The sequence below is a fragment of the Halyomorpha halys genome, unplaced genomic scaffold (assembly GCF_000696795.3).
Source record: "Halyomorpha halys isolate HHAL.00 unplaced genomic scaffold, Hhal_1.1 Scaffold34.1, whole genome shotgun sequence".
Lineage (NCBI taxonomy): Eukaryota > Metazoa > Arthropoda > Insecta > Hemiptera > Pentatomidae > Halyomorpha > Halyomorpha halys.
In genome coordinates, this window is record NW_027105031.1 from 652,742 (window position 1) to 658,143 (window position 5,402).

Sequence of the window (5,402 nt, forward strand, 5' to 3'; positions counted from 1 at the left end):
TGTTTTAGAGGTGCTATTGTGAATTGTGAATCCTATCATTATTTCAACAATTGTGTTGAATTTTATGTAAAATAATTTATTCTAATTTTATTCGGAGAAAAAAAAATTATTATATTCTGTCAGTTTAGCTTGATTTATAAATACAAATGTTTTTTAAAGAGAAAATAAAGTTTTATATAAACAAGATTGAGGCGAATATTGAATTTTGACTCCTTATTCAAAAATTCAAAGAAAAGGTTTTTTTTTTAGTAGAAAAGAAGTGCTATTTTGAATTGTGAATGCTATTATTATTTAAACAATTGTGTTGAATTTTATGTAAAATAATTTATTCTAATTACTATACTATGGTAGCAAGTTTCATTTTTATACTATCTAAATCCGAATATCAATATTATTTAAAAAATAAAATATATGAAATACTGAGTGGAAGGAGGCCTATAATTTTATTTTACCCCAGTCACGTCATTATGTACAGGGACTCAGGCTCAGTCATTAACTACAAATCTTTTTACATTCAGATTCTCAACTGGCCTACCGACTTGACTACACGAGCTAAACTGGAATCACAATGATATAGTGGACTATGTGTCACATGCCATATTTATTTATTTTTTCAATCAATGTACTAAATTTTATCAGTTTTAAATAAGAAAAATTAAAAATTGTTTATTTTTTATTTCAAAAAAATTTCTAACCATTCTAACATGACCAATATTGATATTACTTCAAACATTTCAGGAATAAGAAGAAAACAGTGTTATCTTTGACCAAATTTAAAATATTTTCATTTTTAGGTCATGAGATCCTAACTTTAAAGATAAGTAAGTATAGGTTAAGAAAGTACATTTTTATGCTGAAAAATCATTTTGTCAAATTTTGCACTTAAATCATTTTTAATGGGAGTTCTAATTAAATAACAAATGTTAAATCAACTGAAATAGGGTTTACATCAGAAACAACGACAGAATAAAATTTTTAAAAACATCAAACTATATTTATATTCATATTATAAAAACAATCACTAAATAATTTACAAATGGAATATATATACATTTTTATCTTTTAAAAATTAAATACCAAACAGTATCCGCGGGTTTTTTGGGGGGTTTTGTTTTTTTGTTTTTTTTTTGTTATCGTGAAAATATAACATATTTCGTGTATGAATTACCCAAAGCAATCCAGATTCCCGATTTCATACCCAACAAATAAATTAGATTAGGAAAAAAAAGAGTAATTATTACGGCTTCGGAATGATAACACATGTTCATTTATTGAAAAAGTTTACAACCCCCTCATAACCATTAGGTGTGTAAATTACAGTGAACAATAGATAAAAATGTCATTGTAACCTGTATAAAAAGCTTAAAATAAATAAACGCTATTTTAACACCTTAACTTTCAAGTGTTTGTTCCATCCACTTTTCATTGTATAATTACTCTTATTTCTAGTACTTTTTGAATTTTCAGAAAAATGATAAAATAGAAAAAAATTAAATTAAACTTGGGGACCCGGGGCAAGTTGCTCCCTTTATCCTCCTTCTCCCCCCCCCCCATTCCTACGACTTGACAGAGCTTATCAAGAACTGTCTTTCATCATACGCATGTGCACAAGAGTATTAAGTGTTAGCTAATATATGAGCTGCAGGAAGTTAAATAAGAATTACTCAACCGAAACTTTTTGTCAACACACGACTGGAACCTGGACAAATTAAGGCAGTTGTGTCGGTATCTAGAATTTGTCCCGTTTCTGGCTTTAGTCTGATCAGGTCACGAAACCCTTTCATTTCTGGACCAGGGTCTGCTGTGCGAGGTATAATATATGTATTTTTTAACCTTATCCTAACCAACAATTTACCTTCTGAAGTAAAAATGGGTTCCTGAAACATATACGGTAAATATATGTTTTTAAAGAATCACTTCACGCTGCAAAAGACAGTTATAAAAGAACCATGCTGCTACGGGATTGCTATTTCACGTTACTTTCTAGACGTTTAAGACTATATGATTTAGAATTGATCCTATTCGAAATGAACATATTTCAATTTTTATCATTAATAAATTAACATTTTTATCCAATATCATAATATGATATATTAATTTTTTTTATAAAAGAAAAAGTAAAATATTTTTCAAATAAAATAATTTCGCATTCATATTGTATTTTAAAATAAAATAAAAATCTATTTAACTTAAATATTAATTGTACCTATTGTCTAAGGCGGGCAGGAAAAAAGTTTTAAGCTAGAAAATTGCAATATATGTTATGTTTTACATTTTTAAATTCTGACTTTCAGTACTCTTACCTCACTTAATTAACTTCAAAAAACAAATGTTTTGGTGGACGTGTCTGTATCTAGGTAGATAATTCTATATAATCAGGTGAGAAATCATTATAACATTTATATTTCTTTTCAACCTTACACAGAAATATTTTTAACATTTGTAAATATCATCAGAAGCAATTTAACAATTATATCATATGTTAATATTGACAAAACGTAGCTTAAAGACTTAAATTATCAAATATATAAATGATAAGACACTACAGAAGAACCAGGCTGATTTCAAATTGTCCGAAAGTAGATAAAATATTTCACTTATTTTGGCCATATTGGATCATAAGCTTCTTTTCATCTCTCGATATGTCGTAGCAATACAAGCTGCAGAAATAAGATTAAGTAATACAATACATTAAACTACACGGTTTATTAGATTTTATGTAGGTATTTATTCATTATGATTTTTTTATGCTACATTTTATGGGACGCAACCCCTTAAAATTGGAAGCACTGAAATGATAAATTAGACCAAGTTCTAACAATTTAGAAAGTGCTGAAAGTTATGAAATATGAGTGCCACTGCTTCGTCAAATATAGTATTATTTTTTTATTCAATAATTTTTCAAAAATATTAACTTGAAACTTTAAGTAAAAGTGTATATATTATTCTAAAAAGAAAATTGAATACGTACATTAAATATTTGTAATATCTACCGAGACAGTTCCATCTCTTGTCTTTCATGGGAAAAAAAATAAGTAGCAACAAATTTCTGGTACAAAAAAAATTCTTAAGACAAAATAGTACATAATAGTTTGGACTACTCCAAGTACTTTTTGTAACATGCTCTTTAGTTATCAATTATTATAAGACTGATTACAGTGATAATATGTTCTTAATATTGAACAAGTAAAATCAACAAAATTAGGAAAAATATCTAATTAGAAAATCTGATAATAATGAGGTATTGATTTACAATCACCAATTATTTAAATGGTTACGTGAGCACAAATAATTAAATTCCTTAGTACGGTCACGCATGCAATAGAATATTAACCAATAGGTGGCGAAGGAATTCCAAATGGACCACTTTCCATTTAGAAATTTATGAGGTTAATAGTATAGCAGTTAATGTAACATTACAAGCAATTAACAGTAATGTAATATTTATTAGCAGTTACTAATGGATTATTTGTTAACACATTATTTATTTAATACGTGTTGGAATGCAGCAATGTAATACCAAAGAGTAAATTGGTAACATGAAAAGAATCATAACAGATTGTTACAGGCCTCTTAAGTAATTATAAATAACTCTAATGCATCCATAAGTAAATAAAATCCAGTTATTAAAGACAAGTAGGGGATTTAAACCAGATTCATTCAGTATTCTACTGGTTAAACAACTCCACAAGCAGAATCCATAAGCATGCCTAGACAAATTTATAACCGTTAAAATAAACCGTAGTGTTTTAGAAAAAATAGTTTTAATCTTTGAAAAAAAAAAAAAGAGATATGGGCAGCTTAATAACCATGGTACCGTTCCACCGAATATTTTGCAATTAAAATTAAATTTTCGATTCCGAACTACACTATTAATATCGCAGAATAGAATATATAAATCTTTTATTTTTAATCTCTCTTTTGGAAGAAAAACTTTTTTTTTTTTTAATTATAATTCAATCAAAATATAACTTTTTTGCTAACATAGATATTAGAAGGGGGATTGAATATTTAACTGCAATATCTGAACATGAGAGGCCTCCGAATAATAATGAAATAGAATAGGCAAATCAATAATAAACAAATTAAACAGGTAGTGAGGAAAATTAATTTATAAAAAATAATTAAAGAATAAAAGGATTAAGTGAAGAGAGGAAAAAGGAGAAAGGTATGTTATTAATGATTAATTCTGAGGTTGAAGGAGGCTGGGAGGTTATCGAAAAACTTAATATGTCTTCATTTGAAGATTTGTTGCACTGTTTTCAAGGTCGTAATGTATCTGAGTTATAGTTCGTCTCTGGTGCGCCTCTGCAGATTACACGAGGAGGCCCAGGCTTACACGATTACATGAGGAGGCTACAGATTACACGAGGAGGCTACAGATACACGAGGAGGCCCAGGCTTACACGATTACACGAGGAGGCTACAGATACACGAGGAGGCCCCTCGCCTCCGGATTTTAAAAATAGTTCCATTTAGAATGGATATTTCATAAATAACAAATAAACATTATAGATAACCTTAAAATACCAAAGGTAGTAAAATGTAATACCCAACACGATTTATTTCCTTTTTCACACTAAAGCACTCACTAATTCACTGTTTCTTTCTGTTTTAGAGGGATCGGGGAAAAAAAAAACTGGAGATTATGGAGATCCCAACGATCAGTACAGGTTAGGGTAGTCCGGGCCCTCTGTCTCTTCAAGGGCATTGAATATATTAATTATTAGGCAATGAAAAATCGAATAGTCGCATTCGAGGACTATTACCCCGGTAAAGTTAAGGTTATTAATTATCATTTAACAACCCATTTCTAAAACACAACATTCCAACGTGAAATCAGTCATTTCAAAAATATTGAAGCGTCCAAGTAGTAATAGTTAACATTTTCTTCCTATGTCAAATTTGTGTTAAAACAAATTTCTGAGGTTAGTTTTTTAATTTGTAATTTGACATACCCTATAACTGGGCTAGCAAATTAGCTGTAAAATAAAATACTTTTTGTCTCTTTATCTTGATGGTTACTGTATAGTAGTAACGTCCAGAAACGAAATTTATGGAAAAAATCGTTCAAGATTTTCTCAATAAATCAGTTCTAGATTTGCATGTCTCTCTTTTTCAGAATTTTGAAAACAAGTAAAAATAATTTATTTGTTTTGATGCTTTCCAGCTGCACAAAAAATGAAAGCACTCACAATAAACTTAATAGAATGGGAATTTAACCATCCTTCCATGTTCGGTTGTAAATCTACAAGCATTTTTGCGATTCAATAAATGATGAAATATGACAACTTAGAAAAATAGATATTAAAAAAAACTGATACTTTAAAAAAAATTTATGAAGATATATTTATTTATCTTTATTTTTCAGTATTAGGAATATTGACGTTTTATAGAAAACT

The 5,402-nt window shown here is 28.5% G+C and overlaps 1 protein-coding gene and 1 long non-coding RNA gene across 4 annotated transcripts in view; both read right to left on the minus strand.

Annotated features, from left to right (window-relative positions):
- Positions 1-2,408, minus strand: part of LOC112210612 (uncharacterized) — an 11,586-nt gene extending 9,178 nt beyond the window's left edge. Inside the window, exon 1 of the long non-coding RNA XR_002945238.2 lies at positions 2,304-2,408. This is a non-coding gene — a long non-coding RNA (uncharacterized lncRNA). The remainder of the gene's footprint in view (positions 1-2,303) is intronic.
- Positions 1-5,402, minus strand: part of mol (dual oxidase maturation factor 1 mol) — a 341,356-nt gene that overhangs the window by 299,468 nt on the left and 36,486 nt on the right. The gene's annotated exons all lie outside the window — the stretch shown is intronic.